The sequence below is a fragment of the Biomphalaria glabrata genome, chromosome 8 (genome assembly GCF_947242115.1).
Source record: "Biomphalaria glabrata chromosome 8, xgBioGlab47.1, whole genome shotgun sequence".
In the NCBI taxonomy this organism is placed as follows: domain Eukaryota; kingdom Metazoa; phylum Mollusca; class Gastropoda; family Planorbidae; genus Biomphalaria; species Biomphalaria glabrata.
The window spans coordinates 14,873,259-14,885,101 of NC_074718.1; the positions used below are offsets into that span (position 1 = coordinate 14,873,259).

Here is an 11,843-nt window from a genome sequence, read left to right on the forward strand (position 1 = left end):
TACTCCAACAACCTTTCAGCTTACTAAAAAAAAAAGATTGCCAAAAATATGTTCGTCACCCATACGGAATAAGTGCCCTGCAAAGCGTGACTGTCGTATTATAAGAAATTCATACCATTTTGCAAGAATATCACTGTTTGTGTTGCTGTCTTTGGTGAAGTCGTTCAAGAAGTCTTAGTTGCTTTCTATAAAGTATTCATGTCTCAGATCCACATAGAGGGGTTGAGAGAATCACTGGTTTTTGTAGACAGGGGAGCGATTTATTTCGCCACACTCTCGCTTGGAGTAGTGTCCAAAAGCACTACTATCCCTGATCACATATCAACCTCTCTTTAAAGCAATGCATCAGTTTATACTATGCTTCCCAGATAATGTGAAGTTATCTACCACTTTAAGGGATGTCTATGCGCGGTGATCTTTGGGCTGAGTAGGTTTTATTGGGTGGCTTCTGGAACATGACTTCTGTTTTACAGAGGTTTATAGGTTAACCAAAAAAAGCAGCAGCATGATGAAAATTCGTTGACCGCGAGCTGGATATAATCAGTGCCAGCCTTAGGCTTATGCTGCCGTAGTGGACCCCAAAGGTTCAAAAGCCCCGCGCTAATTCTAGGTGTAAATTATTAAATTAAACCATTATAATTTATAATAGGGTTCCTGTGGTCTCTTTGTTTTCAAGGAGCTCCTGGAAATCTCCTGAAACTCATAAAAATGTCCTTAAAAAGACAAAATTATCATTTTGGGGTGTCAATCGATATGGTAAACGCCAGTCCTACACGGGATATAAAAAAAACGGCATCGTCAGCTTTCATGTAATAAAAATGTAATACAAATAGGAATTTATTTTCTAATACAAAATCTTTATTTCCACTTATTATCCTTATCCCTACCCTTACTGGTCCTCATGCAATCCATTTCACATAGGGCTCCGCAAATGTTAGGGCCGGCCCTGGTTGTGCAAGTAAGGCATAGATAAGCTGTTTTATGACCATTACCTATGTTTTGGTATGGGACAATAGACTTCGAAGCTTAAACACATTGCAATAATTCACCAGCAAAATAATAACAAAGTAAAAGCTACCAATGGGTGTAAGCAATTAAAGTTAAACAATGTATAAAGCCTTTAAAACACAATAACTTATCATACATAAAGATATTTAATTTCATTATTTTTCTTCCATAGTTTCATAATGGATCAATATACAATAAGATGGTGCGCAAATGTTTAATTACGCCAATTGAATCATTAAAACTTTTTCTTGTTTGCGAAGAAATGTCTTAGTGTACTGCTGTGAGCCTAGTGACGTAAGCGGTGTCAAGTTTTTTCCAATTGACGTCATGTAGAAAATTTCATTCATAAAATATTTTAGCTAAAATTAATTTCTCGATAATGAGCCATTTTTAAACCAATATAACGGTCGACTTCGAGTTTTCCCGATGTGGCCAATGAGTTGAGAATTTTTTCTCACTATTATGCACATTCCGTGAAATTTTAAAGAAAATCGTTAGAGCCGTTTTCAAAATAAAATTTGTATATAAATTAGGGGTGCACCGGAAAGTACTTTTTGATATCCGGCCGGGGCCGGATATGACCGGATAGTAAAATATGATATTCGGCCGGGGTCGGAGCTGGATACCTAAATGTCTTGTTAATAGCTTGTGTTGCTGAACATTTTACGAAACTGTTAAATAACATACCTATATTGGTTGGTTTTATTTTTTTCCCTTTTATATACGTTATTGTTTTAAACTCTGTTACTGATTGATTTATTCAAGCTTAACAGTATTTCTAAAAATCTGTATAGCATGAGTGTATCTGTGTGTATGTACGATGCCACCAACTGTAAAGGATGTGTGTAGGAAGGTCAATGTAAAATATGTTAGTATATATTTAACTAGTTACTAATGTAAATCTCTCGTAAGTAAAGTGCAATCTGCCTTGTATAATAGTCGGATGTATGTCTTCATGAATTTCAGACCAACAACCTGGTCAGATATACCTAGTGAGCCTACACATGTAGTCCTAGTGTAGTGTGTATAGTTGTTTGTGTTAACCATCACGCATTGTTTTTTTCTTGAGCATACGCACGCAATAGAGTTGGGTGTCAGTCAAAAAAGATAACACATTAGATAAATTATACCCGTCCACTAGTTAGAGGTCAAGGGTTGTTTTTTTTTTAGGCTCCAGCATATTGTTTCTTTGTTTGCTAGATCTAACTGCGGTACTATTATTCAATTTTTGTATCCGATTTTAAAATTTACTGTAAGGTTTTTCATTATTTATTAAGTCAAAAGAATTAAACAATGAAATTAGCTTTCTTTCTAAAGGTTTTAATACATGGGCAAAAAAATATACACACGCAAACATGCACATCTTTGTTTTATTTTTTTGTGCAAAGAACATACGCAAGAAACATTAAATGCAAAGAACGTATGTTAGAAACATCTTCCTTAATTATTACTTATTAATTATTTTATAATATAATATAAAGTGTAATATCCTTTGTTAGCACAATGTGTTTTTTTCATTCGGACTTATAAATGGTCAATGTCTATCAATAAATTGGGTGTCAAGGACCAAAGAAATAAAGAGTAGGGGATGTTTAGCTCTCCATTTAAAGATAGCCGTGGTCGTGTCTTCTACAAAACAAAATAATTAGTCTCGTCCCGAGACATGACGTTAAACTGCGCTCCTCTTTCCTTAGCACTTTTGGAGCTCAAAAGTGCCCTACTTCTTTTCTATCATTGTGTCTGCCTCCTCTTTTCCTAAGTCTGCCTTCATTGATCATCACACTGTCTCCTTAACTTCAAATTCTCACTACGTCCTAGACCAGTCCATTTGCCGTGCGACGGGTAACGGGGGATAAAGAGATCCTGGTTTTTGAGTGGTGGCTATCTGAGGATAAACCACAACAACACAATACTTTGGCTCCAAGTTCCCCTAGACCTGAGGCCCAGATGGCCCGCTCTGGGTCAACCGGCTGGTCATGCCGAGCTACCAGCATAGGTCGGAGGGCGGTGGCTGGAGGGTCAATCAGGGAGCTGCTGTATTGGACACATGTCCGATGCAGCAGCTGACTGAGTATAGCACCTGTGTAGCCCTGGCGGGCTCATTCTGGACATCCGAATGGCCCATCCCCTTGTTGGACCCGATGGCGGGTGGGGAGCACAGGTGCCAAACTAACAAGAAAATATATATGGATAAAAAAAAAACCAATAAACTACTTGCCCCAGATTTAAGTCTGGGCAAGAGACGCTGTATTGAGGCTAAAAAGGAGGAGGCCACAAAAAGCTGTGCTACCTGGCCATCATTTTTGGTGGTCAGGTGCACAGAGGAGGGGAAAAGCCTGACAAAGCTGAGCCCTTTTATTATCTATAAGGGACTCAAGTCAGTAGTGGGAGAGCCCAAGAGCGTGTCTAAGCTACACAAGACAATGGAACTTCTTGTAGAAGTAGAAAGCAAGATACACTCTGATGGGCTTTTAAGATGCAGAAGACTCTGTGATCTCCAAGTGGAAGTCATACCACACAAGAGTCTGAACACCAGCAGAGGTGTAATCAGCTCTAGGGACCTACTGGAATGTTCCGAGAAGGAAGTAGTGGAGGGCATTGAAGGAGTCACCCATGCCCGGCACATTACCAGGCGCAGGGATGGTGAGGAGGTCAAAACCGCCACTATTATCCTCACATTCAGAACTAGGACACCGCCAGAGTATGTGAAGGCAGGATACCTACGAGTTCCAGTGAGGCCCTACATACCTAACCCCATGAGGTGCTTCAAGTGCCAGGGTTATGGACACGGCGTGGCAGTCTGCAAGAGGAACACTGTGTGTGCCAGATGTGCTGGAGAGGGTCATGAGGACAAGGGCTGCACAGCCCAGTTCAAATGCCCAAACTGTCACGCTGGCCACTCAGCCTTCTCCAAGGACTGCCCTGTGTGGAAACAGGAGGTTGCCGTGCAGGAGTACAAGGCAAGAAATGGATGTACCTTCAGCCAGGCGAAATCGGCTGTATTGGCCCTACCCAAGGGCCAATTCAGCTTGACAAAGACCTATGCCCAGGCCTTTGCTAAGATAGGAAGATCCATAGCCACACATACGGACACATTGACCCCACCACCCCCTCCTCCTCCTCCAACTCAGAAGAAAACACCGCCAAAGAACACAACTTCGAAGAAAAAGGAAAGCCCTGTTGTCATGCTAAAGAACAGGTTCTCTGTGCTCACTGATGAGAGCATGGAGACAGAGCAGCATGTCAAAACCAACACTCCGGGAGAACCCGGAGACATCATGTCTGACACAGGTTCTCCTCAGAGAACCCAGCCAGACACCCCAACCTCTACTTTATTAGAGGTTGACCAACTCCCTAAGGGGAGAAATCAAAGCGGAGAGGATACCCGAGGTGAGAGAGGAGGAAATAACCTCCGCTCTAACCAGAGGGATCTCCCCTCTCCAGAGAGAAAGACTTCCCCCAAAAGGGGGTTGTCCTCCTCTCCATCCAAACCCAAGAATAAAAATACCAAGGTCACTGGAATAAAGGGAAACCCCTCCGGGGGCCTCCCAAGGCCAAATAGCTCCAAGTAGGTCATCTAGAATAAGCCATGGATTCCAGAATTGTACAGTGGAATTGTAGAGGCCTCAAGGCCAATTATGAGGAAATGCAGCTACTGATGGACTCAGACTCCTGTAGCTGTCTGCTTACAGGAAACATTTCTGAAAGATAGCATCAGCTTCCGAAGCTACAGTGCTTACAGCAAGAATGTTGAGGATGCAGAGAGAGCATCAGGTGGAGTCTGTATCCTTGTGAAGGATAGCATCCCCCATGAGAGGGTAGAACTACAGACCACACTACAGGCCGTAGCAGCTAGGATAACCCTTCACAAGGTTATCACTTGCTGCAGCCTGTATCTACCACCAGGCGCTCCATTAAACCCAACAGACATGGAGGACCTATTGAAACAACTCCCCCAGCCTTATTTAATCCTTGGGGATTTCAATGCCTATAACACCATGTGGGGATCCAACAATACCAACACAAGAGGTCGTATGCTGGAGGATATCTTCCTCCAACATGATTTATGCATACTTAATGATGCATCACCGACCTACTTGCACCCAGTAACTGGATCACTCACATGCATTGACCTCACCGTATGCGTCCCCGGACTCCTGGACGACTTTAAATGGTCAGTTAGCAATGAGCTACGGGGAAGTGATCACTTCCCAATCATCATTACTAACAATCTCCCCTCATTGGGACGACCTCAGCGGTGGAAACTGAATAAGGCCGATTGGGAACAATTCCAAAAAAGATGCTCTGAGGATATCACAGAAAATATCCTCGATGAACAGAACCCAGCTGATAACTTTGCTAGCAAGCTACTAAGTATAGCCAGGAAAGTTGTACCCCTAACCTCTGCAAATCCAAAACGGCCTAGCAAACCATGGTTTGATACAGCTTGCAAAAGTGCTATTGGCGATAGGAAAAAAACGACTGGCTGCATTTATAAAGAATCCTTCCCAGGAAAACCTAAAGCTATTCAGGATAGCTAGAGCAAAGGCTAGACAAACCATACGGTCAGCCAAAAGGAATTCCTTGAGAAGTTTTGTCGGCAGTCTGGATGCCAAAACTTCTGCTAGAGCGGTTTGGAAGGCAGTAAGGCGAATCAAAGGGAAAGAATCAAATGCAATAGGGCATTTGAAAAACCAAGGACGAACTGTCACGTCCCCCAGAGAAATAGCTGACTGCCTTGCATCCTCAATAGCAGAAAAATCATCCACTGCAGACACCCCATTGATTTCAGGTCAGAGAACAATGAAGACTACAATAAACCGTTCTCGCTTGAGGAACTGAGGGAATTGCTGGACAAGTCACATGACACAGCACCTGGAGAAGATGAAATCCATTACCAGTTCCTCAAGCACCTTCCTGAACCCTCATTGGCAGTCCTGCTAAGGGTTTATAACTGTGTGTGGCAAACAGGCGCTTTCCCAAACAGCTGGAGGAAAGCCACAGTTATACCGATAGCTAAACCGAGAAGAGACGGCTCTGACCCAGCTAACTATCGACCAATAGCACTAACAAGCTGCATCTGCAAAACCATGGAAAGAATGATTAACAGTAGGCTGGTCTGGTACCTGGAGAGGAATAAAGTGATCTCCAACTACCAGTGCAGATTCCGGAAGGGACGAACAACAACTGACCACCTGGTAAGGCTGGAAGCTTATATTAGAAATTCATTACTCAGAAGAGAACATCTAGTAGCTGTATTCTTTGATATAGAAAAGGCCTATGACACAACCTGGAAACATGGCATTCTACGTGACCTGGAGCTTATGGGGCTTAAGGGACACCTCCCCTGTTTTGTGGGGGAATTCCTGAAAGATCGAGTGGGCAACTCCGCTTCTGACACTCATGACCAGGAAATGGGTGTACCCCAGGGCAGCATTCTGTCAGTCACCCTGTTTAACATTAAAATAAATAGCATCATAAATATGCTGTCCCCTGGCATAGAGTGCTCTTTGTATGTTGATTACTTTGTCATTTTTACTAATGGGAAAAACATGAACACCTTAGAAAGAAAATTACAGTTATGTTTAAACAAAATTCAGGGTTGGGCAAACGAAAATGGTTTTAAATTTTCAGACTCCAAAACAGTTAGTATGCATTTTTGTAATCTAAGGGGACTCCACCCAGACCCTGAACTATTTATACACTAAAAGAAGATCCCTGTCGTGAAAACTACAAAATTTTTAGGCCTCACCTTAGATTCCAAATTTAATTTTCTCCCCCACATTAAGGAACTTAAGAAGAAATGCCAAAAGTCATTAAACATACTTAGAGTACTCAGCCATACGGACTGGGGAGCTGACAGAGATACCTTGCTGCTGCTTTTTCGGAGTCTAATTTGATCCAAGCTAGGCTACGGATCCATAATATATGGAGCAGCAAGGAAGTCGTACCTAAAAATACTGGAACCAATACAAAATGCTGCCCTGCGTCTCTGTCTCGGCGCATTTCGTACATCACCTATCCCAAGTCTCCATGTGGAGGCTGGAGAACTCCCGATGGATATAAGAATGAAAAAGCTTGCAATGCAGTATATAGTCAAGCTAAAATCCAAACCCACGAACCCTGCTTTCGACTCCATATTTAACCCCACAGAGGTAGAATTATACAATCGAAGGCCTAACGTCATACAGCCGTTGGGCCTTCGAATGAGAGAACCCATCCAAAATTTAACCCCACCCATTGACCAAATCTCTAAAATAGAAACCCCTCAGAATCCTCCTTGACTAATGAATAAACCCAAATTAAATTTATCCCTCCTTAATTTCAAAAAAGAAAATACAGACCAAAGCATACTACAAGTCCACTTTAGGGAACTGCAGGAGAGCTACGGAGATTGTGGCACCATCTACACAGACGGATCCAAAATGGATGGAAAGGTCGCGTGTGCCTGCTCCTTTCGGAACAAAACAATCTCCTGTAGACTCCCTGATGGCTGCTCCATCTTACATCAATATCGCTTGCACTTATGGCCATTAAAGCATCAGAAAGGAGGAAATTTATAATCTGCTCCGACTCCAAATCTGCATTGCTAGCTTTGGGGCAGATGAAGACTGACATCCCATTGGTACAAAAGAGCCTGAAGCTGTTGGACCAAATAACAGCCGACCGTAGAGATGTCACCTTCATCTGGGTCCCCTCCCATGTTGGCATTGAGGGAAACGAAGCCGCAGACAGAGAAGCAAAGAGAGCCCTAAATCATGCAGTGTCAGGAATCCAAATTCCCTGCTCGGACCTGAGACAAAGTATTGCCTCTGCCACCTATCGAGAGTGGCAGAACCGATGGGAGGCTGAGACTCACAGTAAACTCAGGCAGATTGTGGCGGATGTCAGGTGGCGGCCCACATCTAAGGGTCTGACAAGGCGTGGTAGCACGACCATGTCCAGACTTAGGATTGGCCACACCTACATCACGCACTCTTCTGTGCTGAAGAGAGAGGAGCCCCCACTTTGTGAGTACTGTGACTCTCGCCTCACCGTGGAACATATCCTCGTTGATTGCCCCAGATACCAGGATGTCAGGGAGAAATATTTTAGAGCCACTAATTTAAAAACACTATTTGATAATGTCGACCCTGGGAAGGTACTGGGCTTTATATGGAAAGTGGGGCTGTCTACGAAGATCTGATTTATGAATTTGTGAACATGTACTATTAACATTAGATTTTTACCAAATAATTAAATTTTTACTACCTTTACTATTTTAACTGTGAATAGACCTTGATTTTAATGATATGACTGTATAGAATCTGGCCCTTGTTGTTTAGAGAGAGAGCAATCCTTAAGGGACTGCAGGCACGGCATGGCCTAAATTGTGCCGATGTGCCTAAAATCAAATCAATCAAATCAAAATAATTAGTTACTGGCTTACTGGGCTATATAATCTTGCGGTTTGTGTTCTGTGTAGCTAAAGGTCACTCGTTTAGGTGCGTGTGATCTTTAATCCAGCTTACTAATTGAGATTTATGTTCAAATAACTCGGCACACTTGAAAAGGTGTGTCCTCTAGCCCAACCACGTGATTAAGATTTTTCTCCAAATAAGCAAACTCTTTGTCCAGATACCCGTGTAGATGTTTGGCTTGAAGTCCAGCCCCCCCCCCCCTTCCCAATTAAGATTAACTACTAGTTCCCGTGTGTGACCTCTAGAGAGCGCTAACGTCCATCGTATCTGTCTTGGGATCACCTGTCAATCAATGAACTCAATGTGATGGACTAAACAAATAAAAGGGGGAGGGAGTTGTTCATCTGGAAATATACCTAGTTACCTTAGAGGTGTGGCTCTTGTAGCCCAGATCCCTAATAAAGATTAACTACTAAATAAACAAACCCAGTTCCCTCGAAAGGTGTGACCTTTAGAGAGTGTCAATATGCTGACATTAAACCTACGTCCATCGTATTTAACTTGTGGTCACCTTCCTATAAGAAAAACTCAATGTGATGGACTAAACAAACAAAAGAGGTGGGAGTTGTTAATCTCTACCTCTGGAGATATACCCGCACAGCTAGACAGACGTCTGGTCAGCATGACGTAGTCAAGGAATGTAGCATTTTAACATGTTAACTAACCTACTCAAAGGTCAAGACAAATTGAAAAAAGTGTCAGCCATTGCTGCTCTGTATGTAAAGCGCATTTATGATATAAAGTTTAATTTCTATTTATATAAGGTTATTAACACGCCTTGTCTTTATAATAAACTATGTTTGGTGCATATTCATAATGACTCTATTTTTAAGCACATTATTTTGTTTTAGTATAAACATTAATACATTCTACAATAGACATTAATGGAACGAGGGCCACTTTATGAATATTAAATAGGTGTATTTTGTACTATCTGGTTTACTATCCGGTAGTGATATCCGACCGCAGCCGAATAGCACCGGATAGTAAAAAATGCCGGATATTCGGCCGGAGCCGGAGAATTGCTCGCTTAAGAGTACAGGATAAATTGCGGAGGGGGGTTAAAATCACCCACACACCGAAAATATATGACAGCCATTTGTGGGCCGGTTTATATGGTAATGCCTGGGCCGATTTAGATAACCAGTCTGCCCCTGCCCTCACACCTGCACTACAAATTTTCCTGTGAATTTTTGAAGCTCTGAGTGGAAAAAACATTTTTGATTAGCTTCTCCCAGCCATATAGTAGAATTTCAAATAATGGAGACACATTGAAAGCTAATTATGGGTCTACCAGGTGGCCAACAAATGAAAATAATCAAAATAGATGTTATAGCTATCCAGATATCTTTACTGTATAGAAGAAGTACACACTATCAAAGATAAATTGTGTTGTTCACCAAGCAGGAAAAGTTTCATGCTCAGAGGAATGGAAAAATTGGAATGGAAAATGAGGGTGTCAAAGAGAAAGTAGATCATCCCACTGCTTGAGTCAACTCACTACTTATTAAAGAAAAGAAAGGATGTGGTTTAAAGATTTGTCTAGACCTTTAGATAAATAGAAAAAAAGAATATTACTAACTGTGACAAGTCAAAAGCTTGCTGTCAGAGTCACTCAAATTTATCACAGCATTAATTATTATTATTCATTATTTATTTATTTTATTTTAATGATTTCCCCATCCTACCCCCAAATTCTCCACCCGCACCACCTTTTCCTCTCCAGGCTAGTCTTAGTTGACCACATTGGAGATAGCTAGGCCGCGTCTTTCGACTTATCTTCCCTTGACCGGGGCAAAGATACACACAGTCTCTTTGATCTTACCGACCGGATGTCTGACGGGCGCAGTTGAAGTCACCATCCCCCCCCCCCTTTTCCACGTCTCTCTTTGATCTAGGAGACCACGCGGACCAACACGCCCATTGACCTTTCCAAGGTGCGACTCCCACCTCGAGTCTAATTCACCCACGTGTAAAATAATTCTAAGCCTAGGACATTTCCTGTTTCCGCCCGCATTTTCCAGGGCTATTTAAAGTAGACCCAAATGAAATCAGACCCTCTTATTTCTCATTCTCGTTGAACAGTCGAGTCTGGACTATATCATTTATTCTCCATCCTAGAGGAATACCTGGTGGTAAACTTAATCACAAGTTCCATCTTAATTACTTTTGTGCTATTTCCATTGGATATTATCATGTGTATTTTGCTTAGTTCATTTATATTTAATTAGTGCATTGTGTATTTCTCACTGGTGTAAGTAGAAAACATAAACATGTTTTATGTATTTATTTGTGTATTGCATTACCCTATTAATGCTACGTTGCTCAATTGATCGTTGATGCAACCATGTATATATTTGTACATCCATTTTATTTCCTTTATCTCGGCTGATCGCCGTGATGATTTTACTATTGCACTAATACTGCGCTTAGAAAGGAGATATGAGTTATCTCCCCTGTATTGAATTATCTCCCCTGTAGTCATTTCACTCTAACGAGAGTTGCGCCGCTTGAACGGACACCCTCTCCATTCAAGCGCGCTCCATTGTTCTCGACCGATGGTCGTATGTAAACAAACCGTCTTGGTCGCTGACCACCGCCCATTTCACCCCCCCCCCCTCTTTCTCTATCCAACTTGGGTTGTTTATTTGAGATTATTATTCCCCCTTTTATGTACATTTTTATATTGCTACGATCAGCCATCTGTTTTCCAAATCCCATTTGTCTTCATTCCCCATTGTGCTCTAAAGCAATTTTACCAATCTGACGAATGCACCTCAGCCGAGGGCATCGATAAGATGCATGAGAGACATGTCTTAACTTGTCTTTATTTATCCGCAGCCTCCCTCAGGTGTCTGCCTATTTGCTATTTGCTTTTCAGTGTCTTCTCGATATCACTGCCTATTAGCTATCGAGAATCACCTATTGCCTTTGTGCTTAGAGCTATTCAGCACCGCATTTGCCTATTTGCTGTTTAGTGTCCACACGACACAACTCAACTAGTAATCAGATCACTACGCTATTTGCTATTGAGTGTCATCTACTGCCTACGTGGATCTACTCAACTCTACTACTTGGCGCAATCGGCCTTGCCCGCCTATTCGACAGCCCACCTGTCAATTTATTAGGTGCGACGTCCCTATAGACTCAGATCTGTGCGAGATGTCATAGCTACGCCAAACCCTCTGCAACTCACTGGACATATCCTGCTCATTACGCTGCCCACGGCAGATCAGCTCTGCCCGCAGTAACCTTGTGTCCACGGTAGCCGGCCCCCCGCCCTACTGTGCCCACTACAGATATCAGAACTTTGGATTGAGACTCCACAAGGACTGAATCACTGGCGTCCCTCTATCCGCTAGAGCGCCACCTCCA

General features: G+C 42.4%; 1 protein-coding gene across 2 annotated transcripts in view; it reads left to right on the forward strand.

The window, feature by feature from the left end:
- Positions 1–11,843, forward strand: part of LOC106073473 (zinc finger protein 678-like) — a 68,808-nt gene that overhangs the window by 21,453 nt on the left and 35,512 nt on the right. The window lies entirely within an intron of this gene.